We start from the raw sequence: 25,472 nt of genomic DNA, 5'->3' as shown, positions 1-25,472 counted from the left end.
AACATAAAGTAACTAAAATCATACATACAAAGTAACAAAAGTAAATGAGCAACTCGGACTCCACTAAAAACTGGGAGCATGGACCAGGTGCACCGGTAGGTTAAGCGTCCTCTGCTTTTCTAGAAACACCCACCGAGTTGCTCATAAAAAGTCAAGTCCGAGGTAGACAAACGAGGGAAGGAAAACTATGACCCGTTGAATAAATCAGTTTTCATGGTGCTGATGGATACACCATAACGATCCACAAGTTCATGATGACGACCATAAAACTTCTGTAGTGATGACTTCAATCTTGTAGCAACATAACCCTGTTCCAGAAGCTTATTTGTTAGAGTTCTAGCGCGATACAAAAAGTCTGCGTAGTTTCGGCAAGCTCTGGCATAACGTATGAGTTGTGATAGGAACACTCCATACGCAGGAGCCGAAGGGATTTTGCCACAGATGAAAGGAAAGTTGACAATGCTAAATGAAAAGTCATCACGTTTGTCGTAAATTTTGGTCAATAGTTTTCCTTTATCATCGATTTCTAAGTGTAGGTCAAGATATGAGTCTGACTTCACAGTGTCTGTAGTATCCTTTATCTCAAGTTCTTTTGGGTAGATGCGATGTATCAAATCCCCAAAATTAGGATTGTTTAAAGATAATACGTCATCTATATAGCGTAAATTGAGATTGAAGGATTTAATTTCTGTTTACTATGTCAATTTCAACAAAATATCAAAAATAAAAATATGTAGGCTTTTCACCTATGAATCACATTTTGCATTATCTTAGCTGGGGTACTACTTAAATTTTGCTGTGTAAGTAATCATCCATAAAGGGTAAAAACACAATACGAACAGTCGATTTTGACTTACTTCGCTTTTTTAACATTGATAAAAATCTCTCCACTTGACCCTGGTTAACCTCTGGTAATTGAAGAATGCCTCCGGAATGGAAACAAATGTGACATCTTCTAGAGGTAGTTTGTCTTTGTGTATCATGCCATGTAAAATTGATTCAATAAGATAGAACGAATACTGCATGAATTATTGAACTTAGAAGCGCCATATACCAACCAAATGACAATGTTTCCTCATAGGCATCGTAATACATCCACATGATTACAATTAATACAAGTAAAGAATTTGCCGAAAAAGAAATGCAAAGTAGGTAGAGTTTTACTGATCTGATGGATATAAGCTGAGTGAAATATTTGCAAATTATCGTGTTCTCTTATTTTTTTATATATCATGTTTAATATAAAAAAGACCAAACAAACGCTTTGCCTTTTAGTCTGTATTGAAATATCTGAATATCCAAAGTTCTTGGCAATGTTTTTTATTTGATATCAATATCCAAATAGCCGTTTCAAAATTTATACAACTGTACAGATCATATAAACTCTTAATCAATCAAAGAGATGGCACTGTTAAACCTTTCACTTGATAATAATGCTAACAAACCAATAGCGTTTCCTACATGTTCAATCAGTCTCCCAATCTGTACAATGGGCGAGAATACCTTGAATACCGCCAAAATAACATAATTAAAGTAGGCAAATAATCATCGGTTCATGAAAATTAGAATGTTCTTTAAGATACCTGATAGTATTTCAATGAAAATTAATGAACACTTATTTGTACAATTGATATCATATTTGTATGCTGTATTTAACATTTAATCATTTATTGTGTCCATTCCATCAACTTTAGGACTAGATAAAGACGGAAGGATTCGAATGTGATATATAATCAAAGGATAACGACTAGACATTGACAATAGATACACGAAACAAGGAGGCATGAAATAACCCAATTAAAACGTACGCATACAAGGAAACAAAAGTAAATAAGTAAACAGGACTCCATTTAATACGTACGGTCAACGCTTTTACATGCCGATGAAACATCAAAAATGAAACATTAAATTTTGAAATTAAATAAAAGAACTCATACGAAGAAACTTAAAAGCAAATTTTAAGACAGGTGTTTTTCCCCTCTTTATGCGTTTTGTTGTAAGGCAATCCAAGTAGACAGTTAAAATGACATTGTCTTTCATGGCGTAATTAGCCAATCGTATATTTGCCAAACGGAACGTTATTTACGTTAGTTACAACGACAATAAAAGGGGATTTGTGATCTTTCATTATAACGCCACAATGAGGTGAAGTAAATGATTACAATATTCTACGTGAGAAAATTTAAACTGCCTATATAATGAAGCGCTATTGGAAAGAAAGAGAAATCTAGGGAAAAGACTACAAGGGTAACAGATAAATAGAATTAATGCATAACGACTAGAAAAAGAAAATACACACACACTACACGGAGAATTAAAATTGGAAGAAAATGTATATTTACACTTAGCCCTATTAAAAGTCTGAGATTTTTCAATCATACGAGAAATTCAAGATCTTCAAGAAGAATTCGTGTGTAAAATGTAAGGGAACGAGTTTGTTTTGTTTGTTGGGGTTTAATGTCCGAGCAGCAATATTTCAGCTATATTCAGGCTATGAACATGAAATAAAGATGAAATGAAAATTGGGATGGGACACAAGGACAATGTGGTCGACAAATTTTGATTGCCACTGGAAATAGGGAGATGTGGGTAGGGTCGGACAATTTAGCCTCCTGTGGCGGAGCCCTATGGTTCCTACTCCGGGAGAATACCACAGTAGGGTTCTTTAACGTGCGAGGAAGGAATGTGGCATCTTTCAAGACACGGTGCACCACTATGGTTTGCGGTCAGGTTTTCCATATTATAGCCTGACAACCCCAGCATGTAACACACCAGGGGTACCCCATTCCACCACCCGGGGCACACAACCTAGTTGCTCTGTGGGTAGAGCGCCCTAGCCCCCCGGTAGGGTTCTGAACACTATTTAGTCGCCTTTTACAACAAGCTTAGCGCTGCTGCAGGCCTGTTCTTTTTACACCCGGACCTGTACGGGGCTAAGGGAACGAGAAATGTAACGATAACGCAAAAAGTCTTACTTGCATTATTTTTTCTCATGACGTCACTACAAACGACTTTCCCACCCCAAAGAAGATTCTTGGAGCAGGACGTTGGCAGTCCTTGATATCCACTGACTTTTCCGTAGGTTATTCTCAACTAGTAAGGCAGTCGTATAGTGATAAAACATAAAACAAATAAAATGAAAAATACAAGTACTGGAAGTATTTGACGTTTCTGTTTTTTTTTACCAGTTCTTACAATTATTTATAAAAAAAATTTACCCCCTCCCCCACCCAATGCTTCATTAAAATTTTGTTGCATTTCATAACGAAAGTAGTATCTATCGTTTATCTGTATACAACCACCTCTGCCCTTCCTGTCCCCATGTTAACTACATGCAGCTAAAAATTGAAATAATATCAGTCTGTGCATCTTTGGAGTAAACCTACTTGATGATAATGATCGTCAATAATGACTTAATCCGACTATAGAATCGGTTCATTACACACTATTTTGAAGTTCATTTTTAACCAAATGTGCATGGTATTAAACTTTAAATACATAAATATATTCGTGTTTATACAAAATTGATAAAACAAATGACTGTCAGGTAACAACAACAACACAGGCGAATGAAAACTTCATTAGCATTTCACTGAATATACATATATAACTAACTTACAAGCAACATTTTTTCTTCATAACAATATAAACCACGGTCATCCTGGACATAAATGCATTGATAACATAATAGCTGAAAATATCAAAAGATCAATTCATTATCTGTAATGCACTGGAATGCGTCACTGAGTCCAGTATTTAAAATAAAAAAAATAACTTCAAAATATAAAATATCAGTATCATTTTCAAGACTAAACCTCTCTACTTCTTATTTAACCTTCTTGTGGGTTCCTTTGTAAAAATAAATACCCAAGAAACTACATTTGCGGTGTTTGATTTAAATTTCAAACCCTACTGCATCTGTTTATGTCCGCAAGGTACAATGTCTATATGTTATTGATCGAACAATTGTAGAGAGTTGAAATAGTCGACATTTGTAAACCTAAACCAAATGTATAATAACAAATCTGTCAGTAAAAACACAAATTCAAAATGTTCAAACACGGACCATCCATGGACAATAAAAATAAAAAAGAATATAAAACAAAAACAAACAGATAAACAAACAAACAAACACAACAAAACAGACAAATCCAAATAGACTAAAAGGACGAACACAACACCAGAAAGCTATTGAGTATCAAGATTTACAGAAGAGAAAAATCAACACTTACTGTAAACTTGCTTTCTGCCAAAGCACGAAAAGAGATCAAATACCAATAAAACTAGACCTTTGAGCTAATGTACGTTTTGAGCCAGATTTAAGAATGAAAAGTAATATTCATTGAAATATTAATTTTTTATTGACAAATCGACATCAAAATAAAGTAAATATAAATCATAAACACAATCCTCGTCTTTAGAAATTGTTTATTCAATAATTCAGCATACATTTTAATTTTCCTTACCTATTTAATCACATTCGTGTGAAGACTGTCGATTCAAAGATCTTATCATTCTACTAAAAATATTATGTTTTAAATCTACTATTCTCTAATCTAATACAATGGTTACTTCCCTTTAAATGCAAATCTTGATATTTTATATTCAATGAAATATATTTTGTCGTGTCGATATATGTAATGATAATAGTAGTTATATTTAGTTTGACTATAAATGAGTACATCTATGATAGAATAATATAATATACATTGGATTATATTTATAACTACATATTTGCGTTTTACAAAGCATCCTAAAACAAATGTAATAAGAATTAGTCTTTGTAAGAATGCAAATTCTGTATTACGTGATACGCCCCCCCCCCCCCAAAAAAAAAGGCTACACATTTAGTTGCTTGATATGTCTATATGATAGAGTAATCAAGGGAACCAAGGTTATAGCGGTAATCAAAAGAATGTAATCCAGGGAAAAAGACCAGACATAGAAAACAGACACACACAACAAAGAACACAAAGTAACTAAAATCATACAAAGTAACAAAAGGAAATGAGCAACTCGGACTCCACTAAAAACTGATGAAATGTATAATTATTCATTCCAATAAGTCTGCTCGGAGTAGGAGATAATTCAGATAGTTTTAATTGTATTGAAGTGTCCTTTGCTGAGTTGTCGCCCTTAACTTTGATTCTACTGTTCAATATATACAATTTTTTATCTCCTAAGACAAGGGTTATATGAAAAGCCACATGTTAATTTCTGTTTACTGTAACATTTAAAAAAAAATCAAAAATAAAAATATGAAGGCTTTCCAACCATAAATCACACTTCGCATGATTCTTATCTGGAGTACTACTTAAATGCAATATTCTGTAGGTAAAACAGCACATTAGAACTATGCCCAAATGAAAAGTCTATTAGCAAAAATTAGACCATGCAATTAATTTTCTTTTGAAGGCAATGTAGTTTGATCATTGCAATTTTCGATTTCTATCTTTGTAAGAATACGAGTCATCTTATAAACATACATAACCAAAATAAAAGCTTAATTTGTGATTAAGTAACAATTTTATGAGATATTATTACTTATTGTCACTAATTCTATTTGGATTATACCCCTTGAGTCAGTCCATAACGCCTTCACGCAGATAATCGTAACTGAAAAACTTAAGGACCTAGATCATCTGCATGGTCATAGGATTCAGTTTATTCTTTATGAGTAAAGCAGTCTATGGTGGAACTGAATGATTCTCGGTTCTAGTTTTTCGTGTTTATCAAGAAACGTATGGGAATATTTGGTAGCCCTAGAATTAGAGTAGGGGACACCGATGAAGACTATTCTTTCTTTGCACCTTGATACATGTAATCAGGAGAGAGCTGCGTTGAGTAACAAGACTGAAATGACTATAAAAAAAAACACATTTTATTTGACCTTGTTTTTCAAAAAGTATTTAAAGATTGAAATGAAGGACAACGAAATGCAAACACTTAACCTACAATATACACAGCTTAATCTATTACATTATGGAGGTTGATTAAGTTTTGTCTTTCACGGGCAGGATGTGTAATTAATATCCCAAAAATATATAAAAAAAAATGTTTAGATGCTTAGATCGAATTACTGGTTTTTATAATAATAACATTTTTTTTTAAATTGAAGTGGAAAGTATTATGGCAGTGTAAGGCTTCAATAATTTTCGGTACTTCTTCTGGCAGCAAGCGAGGCAAAAAATAAAAATACTAACGCCCAATGTCTGAACAAGTGTAACCAAGAAAAGAGAAGGTGTGTAAAGGAACGTAAAGAGCACAAATTTGGAGGGATGTGCAAAAGTGAAAAAATAATAAATGGAATTAAGGTTATAGAATAGCGGTAATCAAAGGAATGTAATCCAGAGGAAAAAGCAGACTTGGAAAACAGACATACACAACAAAGAACATAAATTAACTTAAATCTTACATACACAGTCGCAAAAGCAAATGAGCAACTCGACTCTACTAAAAAAAAATGGAGCATGGACCAGGTGCACCGGTAGGGTAAGCGTCCTATGCTTTTCTAGTAATACCCACCGAGTTGCCCATAAAAAGTCAAGTTCGGGGTAGACGAAAGAGGAAAAAAGGAAAACTATGACACGTTGAAATTGACGAATACAAAAATAAAATGCTTAAAATGGCATTATCTAGGCAACTGCTAAAGATGTATAACCGCATGTACTAGTTTTCGATTTTTTCTCGGTGAACAGAAAAGCGCGAAAAATAGTACACACGAAATTGATTTTAACACTGTGTTATTATATTATACTATATAATGCGAAAATATGTAATCGCAAAAACTAATACGTGTTGCCATTGTTGATAGACTTGCAGCGGTAAACAAAATGTGTTTCCAGCCTTTTTAACAGATTTTCCCTATCTCAGACTAGTTTGAAGAGCATATACGAACATATATGTTCAAATTATTACCATAAATTAATCAAATCAACTGTAAAACACATTAAAGAACTGCAGAAACATCATGTAGACTTTGTTTTTGAGCCCAAATTTTGCCCTTACCGAACCAACATCTTTGCTGACTTTCAAAAGGGCATACAAATACATACAAAGAATAGTTACACCTGATTTGACCAAATTAAATGTATACCAATAATATTTTTTCAAATCTTGATGAAGAGAATCTCACTCAGTCGGAAAGTCTTAAAATTTATACAGATTGTACAGAGAAATAAACTAAAACAATTATATCAGCTTCCAATATCATGTTTCATAGGACACCTAGAAAATGTGTCGACCTTGGCCGATTTTCTTTTAAGTGTTCCATAAATCATGATATCATATGCACTGAGCTGCCATAACTGTATAATAACTACGCTTATTACACTAAAGCATTATAAACTCGTTAAGCGGAATAATGTTGTCTCCTTGTTCAATAAGGGTTACTCTTTTATCATTCATTTTCTCTGTGTATATTTATAATTAATTAACGTTATTTCAAGTGCTTCGTCTTTATTTTTGTATACTTTGTGTCCTTACATCATAAAAAGCACGATTACCCCACTCCGCAGGAGGAATATTGTGAATATTGTGTCTGTCCGACAGCCCATCCGCCCGTTAGTCCGCCCAAAACTTTACGTAACATTTTTTATGCAAATTCTTATCACAGTCACTTGATATTTTGACAGAAACTATTCCACAGCAGTTTATCTCAGACTGAAGTGACATCATTCTAATTTGTTTTACGTTTTTTATTTGTACTTTTACTTTTTGATCATTTGGTTTATATTAATAAGCTATGCTCACAGTTCTGATTAAGATCCTCTTGCTTTATTATTTTATTAAAAAAGAAAGTTTTATTTTTTAATCAAAACTACAACATAAAATACAAATAAATTACCAAAATACTAAAATTTAGCATCCAAAAATATGTTTTTGAAATTATTCTATTATTTGGTTGTCAGGTGTAGTTAGGTAGACTGCAAACAAACGTCTGCTGCTGTGTGGAGCTTAAAACAAATGATTAAAATTAACTGTAAATACTGACACATCTATTTCTATGTTGTTTGCATACATTCAGAAAATGAAAATACATTATTAGTTTTATTACTGGCATGATATCTTTTGAACGCCGATAATATGTACTAATCCAGTCACTATATCATGCACGATTCAAATTCATGTTTGTTCAGCCAATGACAAGGTTCGTTAACAGCACCAAAGCACACTAACGCATTGAATTGATTGTACATTATTACAATGTTTTAAACGCAATTACAGAAATAAATTTATAATATCATAAACGTCTGTTAATTCATTAAAATGGTTCAAAGAAGGACATAATGATTATAGTGCATCAAAAAGTTCGGTACGATATCTACATGGTACATAAATTAAACCTATTGATGAAATTCTGGACATATTTGCGCATATGTAAGTTCTACTTGTATATTTCTTGTCACATTTTCCGAGTGTCCAAGTGAATATTATTTATATCGATAACATTTGTATTCATATACGGTTGAAATTCCTGTGTCTGCGTTTCACGACACATGACACTTTTCTGTTTGTCTGTATTTGGTTTGGCACTGTAACATGCATCACATAAGTAGCTAGGAACAGCAGCAGCAGCAATAACAAAGCTAACTACGGACAAAAACCATCCATATGACAAAGTTTCACGAGTCCTATCGTAATTGATCTCTACAACAGCAACAGCTACCATCAGTAAAATTGCTGAAAGGATCAATATTTAATATTAGCCAGCAACACCTTAATTGTGTTACATGTAATATTTATAACAATAAAGCAGTAATAACTAATTTATAAAAGGACAAAGAACAGGTAAATAAAAGTTACACAGGAAATCCTCGAAACTTTACAGACTAATAAAAAATCATACAAAGTTATAAAGTATAAACAAGTCTTTATTATTACTAAATATTTATTATTATGTATTTCCTTAAAAAGATATCCGATGCAGTAAAATTTGTTCTCTTAACTTATAATGTTCTATATTTCTTTCAGGAAAGAACACATGGCACGCAATTTCAATTTTCGACACAGTTTTTTTTTTCCAACGAACTAATTTATCAGTATTTGGCCAATCGGGAAACAGAATTGCCATCGGGTGACTTGCGTTTCCATGGAAGAGTAATCAAGGGAACCAAGGTTATAGCGGTAAACAAAGGTATGTAATCCAGGGACAAAGACCAGACAAGGGAAAACAGATATACACAACAAAGAACATAAAGTAACTAAAATCATACATACAAAGTAACAAAAGCAAATGAGCAACTCGTACTCCACTTAAAACTGGGAGCATGCACCAGGTGCACAGGTAGGGTAAGCGTCCCCTGCTTTTCTAGAAACACGCGCCGAGTTGCTTATAAAAAGTCAAGTCCGGGGTAGACAAACGAGGAAAGGAAAACTATGACCCGTGGAATAAATAAGAACGTCTTTAAGGTTAAAGGGTAAAAAGCGTAACTATACCGACTGCGTCGAAAAAAAAGGAGTAACTATCCTCTTTTACACAGGATTAAAAGTGTAAGCTATTGTCAATGACAGTGCAAATTGTATTTATTCAATTATTTTACAATGTGATTTATTTAGGTAAACTCATAAAATATTTACAATTTACCTGATGAAGTTGCAAATATTCCAGCAGCGAATTTGATACCCCGTATAACCTTCCAACGTTTTGACCAGAAAAACGTCATTGTTGCCAATGTAACGTGAATGAAATAAGCAGCAAACCCAAGGCACATAAAGACTCGTGTAGTCTTCATGAAACCTGAAAGTTTTAAAAGGATATTTAAATGAATAGTGTTTAATATGTAAATGTGGAAAACTCCAATGTCTTTATCAAAGACCTGAATTGAATTAAACTCGGTCCAAACGTATAAAATGATAAGTACATCAAAAGAAGACCAATCACGTTCTTCGTATGATTAGAAATATTTAGAACAAGGTAATTGTACAAATACATTGTTATTTTGTAGGAAAATGTGAAACAAACGTAATGTTCATTACATGGTATGGACATTTCCGGAGGAAATGATGGGTAAGACCTAGTTTAATAATGTTTTAGACCCGTATTAAGGACAGAAATCCAGTATATTGTAATACAAATAGTAGTCACAATATAAATAAAACTTAGAACTAAATGAATGTTTTAGTTAACCAATTCAAAGGAATTATTAACAAAATTGATAACACAAATTATGACGATACTGGAATTCATGTACAGTTTAAAAAAGTAATTTTGCATTCGTACCAGCGTTTTTGTTTTTCTGACCGATTCGTTCGGAAACATTTTGAAATTTTCTAAGCTTATTTATCTATTTATCTATCATTGGAAGAAACTATTGATGAGAGAATGCCTTAAACGGATGGGTAAATATTCACTTAAGAGACATCAAGGTATCAAAGAGGTTTAAAGACCTTTTATTTTAAACAAAACCTGATATGTACTCAAAAACTACTCAAGTGGTCAAATGTTTGAATAATTTTTTAGATATAATTTTTTTTCTTTTGTGAAACAAGATGTTTGTGTTGTGTATGAAGGAGACTTATCTACTTAAAAATAAACAAAGACACACACACACACACAATAAAAAAATTACATTACTTTATTTAAATTCTCGTTTAATTCACAGTATTATGACACTATTTTGATGTACAAATTATAATGTCAGCAAATGTACTAAACTGGGTTCCTAATTTTTTTAAACTTCTTAGTCTATTTATTCTAACGTCTGCGTGAAATATTCTTCATTGCAACGGCCCTTTTTTCAATAAAAACCTTAAGAATACTTAGTCGACGTTCAATGGTGACCCAGCGATCAAAACAAAGCCAAAAACACGTAAAATACATCTAATAAAACGGCACAGAAATTAAACAGAGAAGCCAACTATTTTCAGCCCCATTAAAAACAGACAAGAACTTTTGTTTTCTGCCAAAAAGTTTTATTCTATATTATATCGAAACATTTTATGTAACCTTCGCATTTGGGGCTTTTTTTCTGCAAAGTATGAGTTTAAAATTGTTGATATATCTTTATATAAGTTAAATAAGGTATACATGTGGCAAAACGTCGTTCTCTTGGGACATTAGACATTGCTTGTTGTGATAAACCATTCTTAATTTATTTCAAACGAAAATATTTGAAACATTTTTTCGGTTTCAGAATATTAAGTTTTCTGCATTACATTTATTAAATTTAGACTTTTTATATTTCTTTTTTCTCTCTAGAAAATAAAAAAGAATTCTTCATTAAAACTACAAAATGTATGTTTATATATTTTATTTACTTGTTTTGGTCTTAGTCTCTTCAAATGTTATGTTTAGAGTTATTTTGAACAATAGTTACTTTTTATAATATAAATTACGAATATATACATAAAGCTATAGAATAATATATATATATATATATATTGTAGTCATGATAACTGTTCCGAATATATATCACATACGTCAAAATATATATTTCAAACTTCTAATTAAACATTGACATTTATTTTGTCAAAGCAATAAAAAGAAATTAGAATAGCTCATTCGACACACTAAAAATATTATTGATAATCGAAGGACAAAGTGAATCCATAAAGGGACAGAAAGACGGAAACTCTGGTCCATTCAATAAAAAAAGGAATTCCAAAATTAAGATAAAAAAATGATTTGCAAACTATATGTAAAATCAAAATAAGTCTGGATTCTAGATTTGATTATGCTACAATGGTTAAAATTACTGAGCAAGGTGCACACGTATATACAATGAGTATCTTAATATAAAGGGGGAAAATTATCTACAAATTCTTTGTTCTCGAAAAATGTAATTTTACCGGTGCTTCATCTTTGTAAAAAATAATTAGTCGTTAGCGTTGAAAATTGAGAAACACAACTTACCGCCAACGTTAAAAGGAGTGACGTCACTGGTACTGCAGATGACGTTACCCCCATAGTTGTCAATGCAAAATGTAAATATTCCATAATATCCGTTAAATTCAGCATTAGAAACACTTATCCAGTTAGGCAGGGGTAAAGTTATAAAACATAAAATGAAACCAAAAATGGAAATAATTAGAACAAATATCCGGAATATTTGTAACTTTTCCATTTCAAAAAAGCAAAAACGACTTTATAAGGAGTTTTTTTTATAGTCGATGTCATGTGAATCAATTGAACTAAGTAGTTCTAACTGTATGCTACTCTTTTGCACATTATCTGATAAGAATCTAACCAATTCTTCAGATATAAGTATTTATACACTAATATTAATCAATAATTGATATTGGTGGGATAACCAGAGTTAACTTAACCATGTCACGTGTGTAGATTTCAAATAAGCGGAACATGTAAAAAGAAATAAAAGGCTTTTCACAGAAAAAAACCCAACTTTTTAACTGAGTCGAGACGTTTGTACCTCTACATCATAGTTCAATAGCCTCGTAAATATTTCTACATTCGAATTTCAGCCATGCGTTTTACTTTTCTAAGATCTCAGACGGTTGATATGGGAAAGACAAGAGCTTTGTATCATGAAAATTGATATTGTGTAAACAGTCACACATCTAGTTATTATATCTTCATGATTTCATTCAATAAGAGCTTTAACGATCAGTATAATGCTTAGGAGTGATATCGACGTTTTTGCTATTTTAGTAACACCGGAAATTGCAAGCCGATATCAGTCCCAGGCTTATAACTGGTCGATAACTAGTCGTCAACGGCAATGTCATCGAAATCAACCCGGTAAGATTGGTAATTTTACCCGAAAAGAAAGTAACGTTCTGAATTTAAACCATATAATTTGTTAATAAATGATTAGATATTATTCAAATATGACACGAACTAGCTATCTAGAGTTTTTTTGAATGGTTCAAAAATCGATAAAAAGATTATGACATTGCATTTTCCATTTCTTTCCGTGAATCAATCGACGATCTATAGCAACTTTCGAGCAGAGCTCTCAGGCTTGATAAGGCAGTCATGTGTTGATATGGTATTTGCAGTGTACTAAAATATAAATATAGCTAAAACAATTAGTACGTTACTTAATAGAATTTAAACATCTTACTTGTTAAGGACGTTCTTTGTTACATAACATGTTAATAGCATAAACGTTTGGTAGTTACTTATTCCATGTTAGCACCTCCAATGTTAAGTACAGTTTTGACTGCTGGTTTTGCCATTTTTGATCCATGTCAATTTTATGCTACACGTTTGTGTTGAAATCTACCGGAATGGAGAAGGGAGATCAAGCGCACTATAAAACCTGATTTAACCCACTTTGCATAACGAAAATGCTTTACCAAGTCAGTACCATTGCTGTGGTTTCTAGTTAATACCCTGGTATTATATTGGTCTTTCTCGAAAAGCAGAGGACGCTTACCCAACCGATGAACCTGGTTTATGCTCCAAGTTTTTAGTGCATACTGAGTTGCTCATTTACTTTTGTTACTTGTATGTATTATTTTGATTATTTCATTCTCTTTGTTGTGTTTGTTTGTTTTACATGTCTGGTCTTTGTCCCTGGGTTACATTCGTTGTTTCCTTGATTACTTATTATTAGTTTGTTACAAAAATTTTCCTTTTAACTTTTCATGTTGACTATTGCCTAGATTTGATCAGTTCGGTATTTGTCTGTTATGACCCTTCATTTATGAAACTCCAATACGCTACTTATATCATTTATAATTCCTGTATTGCACTTGGTAGAACTTTTCAATGCTGGATTTTTCTTCCTGTTTCTATTTATCTGTTTTTCAGTACTTTTTATTTGCAATTCATGTTTTGTTAGGATATAAATTCTTTTTTTTTTGTTTTACGTTATAATACTGTGAATGAGAGATGACTTCTTGAAAGACGTGTAAAGCACACCGGAATTAAAATTTAAATATGAATGTATTTTTAATACTATTTTAATGAAAACTTGTTATAACAAATATAATATTTTTATGATAAATGACATAAATTTTGTCATTTACAATTTTTTTTAACTTATAAATAACTTTACATTTCATAATCGATCATCTATAATTAAGATTGCGTATTAACGTGTTTATATATCAGACATAATACTGGAAAACACATGAACTATGTCTTAATAGACAAAAAAAAGTAAATTAAAAAAAAAACCTGAGAAGCACAACAATTAACACTGCTAAACAAACAAGCAGTAAGATTGTGTTCAAAATTTTACCTTGTCTCGGCCATTATCAAGCAATTTCTAATACTGCGACCATACTTTATTTATAATAATGTATTGAAAGTAACAATGTCAATTTTATGGTTAAATGTTCACAAAAAATAGCTAACAAATACAGAAAATAGAGAAAAAAAATTACAACCAAACAGACCGCACGAAATGAGACAGGGAATGTGCAAAATATTAAAAGTGAGTTATATATCATTCGTAATAAATCGACGCGGCTTTTTGATATCATTTGAATCACAAAACATTCAAGGTTATTCATTTAAATTGACACAAAGCTGTCTCCTTATAGCCTGGAAATTCCACTTATAATTAAATACTGCGGTTTTGGTCTATGGTCTTTTTTTATAACTCATTCATGTGATATCGTGCATTACATAAGCTTCAAGCTCAAAGTTTTGGGAAAACCAAGTTTAAATGTTTACCTTGATCAGAATACATGTATAACCTTTGACGGGTTTAACAATGAAAATGCAAAAATGCAAGGTATTCAACAAATATATCTTGTGAGAGAGTGATTAAAGTTTAATTCGAATATCAATAGGTTTTTTTATAAAAAGTTTGTAATTTGACAATTTTGAAAGTTAAATTTTAAAACAAAATACATAAATACAATAAGGAGTTTCATAGAGGGCGTTATTTGCGACCTCTGGTCTAATAATTGAAGAAATGGGAAAACCATTAACTATTTACAAATATCACATCATGAAACTCTACTGTTAGTGCACCCAATTTTGTATCATCGAAGTGCTAAATACATATGGTATATTTGTTGCTCCATTAATTCCAGAACCATAATATGTAGTTATTTTTTTTAGTAGGGGGTTTGTGAGAGTGGATGAGTAATCAAGGGATCCAAGTTTATAGCGGTAATCAAAAGAATGTAATCCAGGGACAAAGACCAGACATGGAAAACAGACATGCACAACAAAGAACATAAAGTAACTAAAATCATACATACAAAGTAACAAAAGTAAATGAGCAACTCGGACTCCACTAAAAATTGGGAGCATGGACCAGGTGCACCGGTAGGGTAAGCGTCCTCTGCTTTTTCTAGAAACACCCGCCGTGTTGCCCATAAAAAGTCAAGTCCGGGGTAGACAAACGAGGAAAGGAAAACTATGACCCGTTGAATAAATCAGTTTTCATGGTGGTGATGGATACACCATAACGATCCACGAGTTCATGATGACGACCATAAAACTTCTGTAGTGATGACTTCAATCTTGTAGCAACATAACCCTGTTCCAGAAGCCTATTTGTTAGAGTTCTAGCGCGATACAAAAAGTCTGCGTAGTTTCGGCAAGCCATGGCATAAGTATGAGTTACGCATACGCAGCAGCCGAAGGGATGTTACCACAGGTGAAAGGAAAGTTGACAATTCAGGTTACGGTTTATGAAGAAATCGGTTTGGACAGTTTACGATTTATCCAAGACTCGGTTTTGACAGATTACGGTTTATCCAGGATTCGGTTTTGACAGATTACGGTTTATCCAGGATTCGGTTTTGACAGGTTACGATTTATCCAGGAATTGGTATGGACAGATTATGGTTTATTCATGAATCGGTTTAGACAGGTTCCGGTTTATCCAGGATTCGGTTGTGACAGATTACGAATTATCCAGGAATCTGTTTTGACAAGTTATTGTTTATCCGGGAATCGGTTAAGACAGTTTACGGTTTATTCAGGATTCGGATAGACAGGTTACGGTTTATCCACGGTTCTACGGTTTAAATGAAACATCAATTTGTAGTGATTTTATAGCAATAAATGAGAAACCCGGACTGATATGGTTGATATGGTATATGTGATACAGATTTTTACAAGTCTTGTTTATTATATTTTTACTATACTGTCAGGTTGATCTGATAATTGGTGCGATATAGGGTTTTAACAATCACTTATAATGCATATACAAAAAAGGTATATCTTGATCTGAATATATGAAATAATATGATTCTATTGAGAAGTTGTTTGAATATTTTATTTTTTTAAAAGGAAACTTCACTCTTTGCAGGCAGGAATTTTGATATAGATATCACAATCGTACGAGTAGAGTTCCGCGGATGGAACGACGTAACAGGTACATCATTGGATAGTTTCAAGACCCTTCCATGCTGATGCTATCTTTCTTGTATCGAATATGATTTGATTGAGCAGTGGATTAAAAAGAGTGGCTCATATTTTAGACGTAGATATATTCGTCAAGATAATAATCACAAATCCGTCATCCAAATTGATTGTTTGTTAAAAACGATGCAGAGTAAAACAAAATAATTATCTAGCATTTTAATCTGGATCTTAAATGAAGAAAATTTTAAAAAGTTTAAGAACAATCCATAATTTCATCCTGAAGCTGATCCATTCTCGTCATAGTTAACATAACTAGCACGTAAACATTTAATGTGAACAAGAATCCATTTTTTATAAGAATATAACATTTTATGATAGAAGATTTAATGGAAAATGTATATCTAATCTAACATGCATAATTGACTTTTATTTGCTTATTCGTTAGGTCAGACAATAATACTAAACAGAAAAGCGCAACCACCTTGAAAATTTGATACTAACATTTTATTTCTCTGTCGATCATTATAAAGTGACGTAAAGCGATTAATCCCATGGCTTTCATTAAGAAGTTCTTCGCTCTCTTGTCCATCAAGAAAGATGACAATTACTTTTCTTATGCCGATAACATAAGCATTCCCATAGCTATCTACTGATATTCCATCTAAATAATTGTCGTCCCTTAACTCCCACATGATTTGATCTTGTAGATCACAACATGTCACCGTCCTTGGTGAAGAATTGGTGAAATAGACTTAGTCATTGAACACGTCAATGCAGCCTCCAATGCAGTTTTTCTTGCAAACGACTGAATTTGACCCTTTTTTAAGATTAATCATCCGCACACCCTGATTTGTACAACACAAAACAGATGATTCATATTGAACTATTCCAAACACATTTCCTCCATACACGTCTATTGTTTGTGTAGTTTTTCGTTTCTTCAATTCCATAACTTTAATTCCTCCATGATATCCAAGTGAAACAATAATGCGGTCTAAATTCATATTATATGTCAAGTCATAAGGCGGAATCCCCATCTCAGTCTTGCAATATATCGTCCCGTCTGATTTCAGAACAGTAACTGTTCTTGTGTCATTGCACATGAATAACAGTTTATTGTCAGGAAGTATAACACATCCATAGACATGCTTTCCATTGGTACTGACAGCAGTTGTAAGGTTACCTGAATATTACTGATATGTCTGTCACGTGCTGGTGTTGTAATCTGTGCCTGTTCTGTCTTACCTTGAGGTAACGTAGAGTCATTTAGTGGATTTTCTACTTTTGAAATTGTACCAAATGTAAGATATGTATCCGTGAAGTATTTCATTAAATTTGATTAGGGTTTTATGATTTTTTATGTGTATTTTTCAGATCTGATTCCACATGTCTAATTCTACCAATTATCTCTATTTCAATGTGCTTCATGACCAGGAAAGTTCGTATTTCTGACGCATGTTTTCTAGGCAGTTCAAGGGTTGTTTTGGTATTCCCTGATATCATTTTCGCATTTGTTCAATACCTTATTGTCAGCACTGTTTTTGTTTTCTTCAGTTTCTCTAATAAAACGCAGTTCAGAAAATGATGATTCTTGAACCTTATTGAGACAATCAACAACGATTGTGTGCACTCGTTTAATTTCATCCTTTATTTTCTGTTCTTGGCCTGTAAGAAGTTTTATATTTTCTTGTTGTTCTTCCTTCAGTTTTTTAAGACCGTCTATTGCCATAGCAAAGGAAATTTCAAGCTCTGAAAGAGCAGTGGAGGAAATTACATTTCTTGAAGAATCTTTAATGTCAGAAATCTTTGCATGCTTTGTGATCTTCTTTTATACAGTTCTTACAACATGGACAATCACGTTTTCGACACACTTTTTTGAAATATCCGAATGTGTTTCTTGAATTGCTTGCCTAAGAAGCGGATGTTTGCTGGCAGTCTATGGAAGTCTTTAATTGAGATTAAGTCGTGAAATATCATCTCTCTTGTTATTTCGTAATGATCCTTACATGCACCACGTAGTCCTTCATTACAGTGGTTACACCATATATCTGCTGCAATTTTATCGTTTCTAACTTAACAGACTCCACACAATCAAACTCTATCTTCCTTAATACATTGAATAAAAAAAACGACGGGAATAATTGATTTAAAACAAACAAACAATGTTTGCTGATTATCGATTACAGAGAGGAAGTGTGTTTTGTAGAAAAAAATCATTTTTGCCTGGTATCCTCGATTGAAACTAAATAACATGTATCTGCGCAAAAAAAAAAACTTAAACTCTTCTTTGATATTTTCCTGGTGTATAAAACATTCCAATACCGTTCAAGGCTGATTACTACCCAAATCAGATTTTTGATGTTTGTGTGATCTTTAAAAGTAAGTCTGTTACGAAGTGATACTTTCTGTTCCTTATATAACATATCTGTTCTGATATTAATTACTTGACACATGTCAAATAAATCCTGATGTATAAACTGTAAAAAACACATTTTGAAAAGGAAAAGTGCCATCAAAAACTGACATATAATAAATCAAACACTGCTTAAGTATGGACGTTGCATTTTCTATAAAAAATGTAGATTATATATATGTGTACAGAAACGGATAGAATGTTTATATCAAAGAGGAACAACAACTGTTATTGAGATGACTGTTAACTTAAGGGGGTAGATCTAGGGTAACGGACACAACTCTCAAATCACAGAAACATTTGTATATTCACCATGTTTAATCAATCTTATGTAAGTATCAAAGTTTTTTTTTCAAATGAAAGATTGAAAGGCGTTGTTGTGGGTGAAATTGAATATGATGCAAACATATCACGGATATCAAGAGTTATGTCCCTTACCCTAGGTCTACCTCCTTAAACCACTTTAAAAGTTTTTTGATAAGAAGATGGCAGGATATAAATGTAGTCAGACGAATTCTTGAATAATATTCGCATAATGAAATGAAAGAGTAATCAAGGGAACCAAAGTTATAGCGGTAATAAAAAAAATGCAATCCAGCCAGTTTTGATGGTCTGTTGTAGTGTCACGTTTAAATCACCGGTTTTTGGAGTTCCCGATACGGATCGTATATGAACTTGTTCTGCTTTGCTTGGTTTAAACCAATATCACAGTTTTCCCTTTATGTTAAGAGTTTGCCAGGTATAGGAATGACATCTGTGATATTTCGTAAAATTTTGTTGTCGGCGGAATTGATTTGTATTTTGTTAATAATCTTCTCGTTGGTTTCCGCCGCGGCACGTTCGATCAAATATCTTTCTCGATATATTTCATTGTTACGAATGTTTGTAAATCTGATGCATTGTTTTTGAGGATTGGAAGACTTTCCATATATTCCTTTATATCACACTCATATTTGATAAGCAAAATTTATTTGTATTAGTTCTGTGTCTATTGTCGAACGAAGCTCATTTAGTAAAGATTGTTCGATCTTATCTAAGTAAACATTTACTAAATCTCGAACGCGTTTAATATCAGGTTTGATAATTTCCTCTTGACGTTTAAGTGCTTTTAAGTTTTCGTGTTTTTTAACTTGTAATTTTTTTATATTGTAAAGAAAAGTTGCGCTCGATTGCTCAATTTCTGTAAGTGCTACTGAGGATTTAACATTCCGAGCGACATCTTTGAAAAGAAAAAGACACTTTTACATGCGCAATGATCATTAACAACGCATTTCATGCAACAGCGGCAATCATGTTTTCCACAATAAAGTTCATACTTTTGATTGTGCCTTTTGCACCTCTGCCCGTGACGAATGTTTGAGGAAAGGTTATTAAAGTCGACTATATTTAGAGTATCGTGAGCTCTCGTCCCTTTCGAGGATTTATGGTGTACCCTGCATGCATCACAAAGACTTCCGTCGCAATCATAACACCATATTACTGCAGAGGTGTTGGTATGTTTGGTTTGACAGGCGCCACACATGTAGTTACTGCTAGCCGTTACGTCTATACGAAAAGAACATGAATTAAAATTTGTCTGTACATCATGAACTGACTTGCAATACATATTAATTTTATTTTACGTGTCACAAATAAGACACATTTTATACTTTTTAAGATTTGTGTTCTCCAATTCGATTTATTCCGCATTCTTTAGGACAGGCGATACAATCAGACAGCAAAACATTTTTTAAACTTCATGTCAATTTGCGAAATATTAAACACGAGGGTAATATTCTGTCTGCTCTATCACATGTCTCAGAGCGAGTTAGTTGTTTTGTCTACTACCCTCTAAAGAGGTAAACTGGTTCCAGTATTTATTAGGTACCAGTTCCACCTCAGTCAGTTTTGCGTTTGATGTAACCAGCATGCGCAACGTCCATATCAATATAACATTAATCAATTAAGGAAATTCAGCAGAGATACATTTTTTTTTATAGTTTTGATGCAAAATTTACTTTGAATCAGTACCAAAACATTTCTTATTCTACTGTCAATTCAAAAAGTGATTTAAGTTGTAAATGGAAGAGCAATCAAGGGAATTACTATGCTAGTGGAAATCAAAGAATGTAATCCAGGGACAAAGACCAGACATGGAAAACAGACAACACTAAACTAATACATACACAGTAACCAAAGTAAATGAGCAAATCGGACTCCACTAAAAAGTGAGAGCATGGACCAGTTGCACCGGTAGGGTAAACTGGGAGTGTTTGATAATTGAAATTTGAAATGCTATACATATTAAGCAGTAATACCATTCATAGTTGAAATGAATTATATCACAAGTCATTTTGTGTCCGTAACCTGTTCCTTGACTGATGTTTATTTTACCTTCCTTTGACCCTTTTGTCTTTTTGTTTTTATTTTCGTAAACACAAAACATTTTCTTGGCCAAACTTACTAATTGAGCATTTAAAATGGTTTTGAAGTAATACAATTCCAGCCATAATGACTAATGAGGTATTTTTTCTCTATTTTTTTCTAAAAATATATGTTGAGTTCATTTCCATGTATACTATAATGAAATCAGGTTTCCTTAGAAACTTTGTGACGCTCTTTACACGAATTGCAAAGCCCTTCATCACAGCTGCTACACCATATCACTGCTGATATTTTTTTTTGTTTGACAAAGTTGACAACATAGTGGATTACTACTTGTCACCACACTGTAAGAAATAAAAAAAGTCAAAAGGGTACTTCAATGATGTTTTATTATTATTATTATTTTTTCTTTTTTGTATTATTATTTTTTTTTTATTTTAGGAACGTTAATGACAAACAGAAGTTATGTTGTATGATCAATCAAATTTCAAATTGATAATGAAAGGAAACACAAAAAAACCAAGTTCACATGGATCTTCAATTTAAACCAAGAAATTCCACGTATCAATAATTCGCAATCTCTCGCGTTGCGAGAAATATTCACCCGTGTCTATTTCATGTGTTGCTTGTTCTCTTATGTAGGAAATAGCGGCCTCAGCTGCATGGATAGTACTTTGGATTGCACAACGATATTAAATATATTTCGTTAATGTAAGGATAACACTACTTTTCTGCATCACAACCTAGAATTATCTCTCTTTCCTCATTTGTAAATTTCTTTGATTTAAATTTTCAATACTAGCCAATTTTTTAAAGCTGCATTAGCTGTTAATTTTTTTTTCAGTTTTGATTCTACTGAATTTTGCTGATAAAATGAAATAAGTTTGTAGTAATGCAATTGAGGCAATAAATGTCGATAATACCTTCAGAATATTGTGAAAACAACGTTTTTTTTAATCAAAGAAGATCGATAGCTCAGATCTAATTATTTTTCGCCATTACCTCCGAAGATTGCCGACAGAACATTAACCTGGGTTAAAAATACTTTAAACTTGGTAAAAATAACAATAATGGAAACACAGGTAAGCACTGTTTTGTTAACAATTCATTTCATCTATTTCTTGATTAGTTTTCAAATAAATAATGACAGTCACTGACCATATTTGTGCCACATTATGTCACAATACGTAAATTTTAAAAGGATCCTTGCATTTTATTCGAAATCCGACGGTCTTCCTTGCCATTGATTACCACTTTCGCTTAGCAATTTGTTTTTAAAAAAGAGACCCTTACAGCACATGCGTGGATTAAGGTCACCAGAAGTCACATGCATATGGATTTATCTAGGTCGATTTGTTGTCTTGCAAGGCAATAAATATATAGACACCTATTTCACGTATTTAACACATTTTATTTGTGGATATTGAATGAAATTATACAGGAAAAGTACAATTTGGTAGAAATAAATCAAAGTTAAGGTATATTTCAACAGAAACAAAAATTTACGAAAATGACAGCTAATGCAGCTTTATTACAAAAGGAAAATTGCTGTGTCTCCTTTAAATTCTTTTGAGTAGAAAAGTATTTGTTGCCACCATCCTATGCAGCCGCTTAAATTGCAACATATTCATCATATTATTTTTGTTTTGTTTCTGTGTTTAATTTCATAAAAACGTTGGTCCACTCAATAGCATCATCAGTGAATTTCTCTGACTATTTTTGTATTGCTTTTTAGGTGTTTCAGCGATATCAGTTGAAAACAGTTTATAAAAATTACAAGACTTAGGGTTGTTTGTTACCCTCTGTGCTAATTCATTTTCAATACTTTCTAATTTTTCTGCATCAGTGAGTCTCTCTTTCCAGCTTTGTGTAATAGCATTTAACAGACCAAAATATTCTAAAAAATGATTGAACATTATATGTCTTTGTAAACTGATTATAACTAGTAATTTGATCTGAGAGCTAATCTTGAGAGAGAGAAAAAAAAACAAATCAGTAGAGATTGACACAAGAATGGGATATGGTCAGATGCTCCTCCAGAATATGCCAGTTTTATGGAATCATTCTAGAAATTTAAATTACTTGGTATATCATACAATTAGCAGAAACTGTTATAACGGCATGTAATTTCAAGGAGAAGATTAATTCTATCAGAAAACTTTGGAATAATTGGTTGTTTAGAGATCATACTTATATGGGTAAGATAACTGTTGCAAAAACTTAAGCTCTACCCATTATCATACAAATTTTAACTGTCATTCATAAACCTCCCATGAATGTCTTTCGTGAATTCACTAAAGATTTTTAAAAAAAATTCTTTACGGTGGTAGGAAAGACAGAATAGCTAGAAAAATCATATTTAATGACTATGAAAAAGGAGGCCTATAAGTGCTTCACGTAAAACCTTTCTGTTCTGGTTTACAAATGACTTGGGTACATAATTGTTTTAATCCTTTAAATCGGTCACGATGGAAACTGATATTGACTGATGTTTTATCACACTATGGTGGTGATAAATTTCTGTTCTCTGGAAATTAGTTGAGGAATGGCCGTCATATTTTTCGGTCTATGAAGAAATAACCTCATTCACGGGATGCAGGTAATTTTCGAGTTTGCATTGAGGTTATTTCAAATAGACCCAAAAAAAAAATAACAGTCATTCGTTATAATTTAATTTTGTATCAAAAATTCAACCAATAAACCATTGACAAAGGTTGATGACGTCACAGAGATATACAATATTTGGTCTATGAGATAATGGACATTTTTTTTATTAAATCAGAAAGCGTGTTACCCATGAAAGCGTGTTACCCATGAAAGCGTATTACCCATGAAAGCGTGTTATCCATGAAAGCGTGTTATCCATGAAAGCGTGTTACCCATGAAAGCGTGTTACCCATGAAAGCGTGTTACCCATGAAAGCGTGTTATCCATGAAAGCGTGTTACCCATGAAAGCGTGTTACCCATGAAAGCGTGTTACCCATGAAAGCGTGTTACCCATGAAAGCGTGTTATCCATGAAAGCGTGTTACCCATGAAAGCGTGTTATCCATGAAAGCGTGTTACCCATGAAAGCGTGTTACCCATGAAAGCGTGTTACCCATGAAAGCGTGTTATCCATGAAAGCGTGTTATCCATGAAAGCGTGTTACCCATGAAAGCGTGTTACCCATGAAAGCGTGTTACCCATGAAAGCGTATTACCCATGAAAGCGTGTTACCCATGAAAGCGTGTTACCCATGAAAGCGTGTTACCCATGAAAGCGTGTTACCCATGAAATTAAAATATTCGTTATTACACTATCAAATTAGTTTAAACAGAGGAGCATCCTATCAGAATTTATAACTTAAGGGGAGAAAACAATATGCAAGATCCAAATTCAATCGGACATACTCGGCCATTTCCGCTACATAGAAAAAAAATAACCTCGGATGCAGAAGGGAGAATTTCTTCTTGAAAAATTTGCCGGAATTGTAGTCATACGCGAATCAAAGTATTTCTTTCCACCAGGTGGCGATAAAAAGTTTAGTTGGATATCACTAGAAATAAACAACTACTCTTCCAGGAATTTTGGCGTAATGGTAGAAAATTCAACCAGTTTATCTATAATTATAGAATCGGATCGGTCAAATTTCGGACAGATCCATCCGCCTAGTGCCACCGAGGTTTTTCTTTTCGTGTAACTAGAAAGGCTGAGGTGTTCCGAATGGATCCAACTTCTGATATCTTGGGTCAAACTTTGTGGTTCAATACCAATATCAACAATATCAATATTGACAACAAACCTTGTTTTCTCAAAAGATGGTGTGAAGCGGATGTTTGTTTTTTGTTTTATGTTTTTTGTTTTTTATTTTTTTTTTCACTTTTATCAAAGAAACTATTACTATTTTTTTATAAAAAATACATATACCAAAACATACAATATTAATCTAAGTGTGACTATGGATAGAGGAATAAACAAGAGAATCCCGATAAAAGCGATGACATTTATTTCTTGAAATGAAAGAAGGAATTTATTTTATCAAATCAATATTAAAAATCTTTTTCGACATTCTCTAAGATATCAAAATGATTAACAACTCATAAGAACCCCAACTTCAATACTGGTCGAATCACTTCGGTATCCTGGTTAGAAGAACTTTGTTATCTACCATTCTTACTGACCTTTTTGCACGAGGCGACTAGTCTACTGGAGCCCCTATCTCCTCCGCAGACCTACAACCGCTTCCTAATTTACTTCGAATCTCTCTATACTATCAAAGGCTCTGCTATACCTGATATAAAAATTTCACAGGGTATGAACAATTATAAATCAGCGAAGCTGTTTCAATTATAGTTTACTTTTTTGAATAAATAGACAGGGGTTGGACATGAGCGTGACACATGTATAAAAGCTTTCAAATAGCTTGTTTAAATTTACCCTCTGTGTGGAGATTGGTCTTATTTTTACTAATTTCCT

At 32.8% G+C, this 25,472-nt stretch overlaps 1 pseudogene; it reads right to left on the bottom strand.

Moving 5' to 3' along the window:
• Positions 1-16,192: 16,192 nt before the first annotated feature.
• On the bottom strand, positions 16,193-20,339 carry LOC148613046 (uncharacterized; annotated as a pseudogene).
• Positions 20,340-25,472: the final 5,133 nt, after the last annotated feature.

The sequence above is a fragment of the Perna viridis genome, chromosome 7, assembly GCF_037379345.1.
Source record: "Perna viridis isolate PV_CMFRI_1.1 ecotype Kerala chromosome 7, ASM3737934v1, whole genome shotgun sequence".
NCBI classification, from domain to species: domain Eukaryota; kingdom Metazoa; phylum Mollusca; class Bivalvia; order Mytilida; family Mytilidae; genus Perna; species Perna viridis.
The sequence above is the reverse complement of the archived record's forward strand: the minus strand, read 5'-3'. Positions and strand labels throughout refer to the sequence as shown.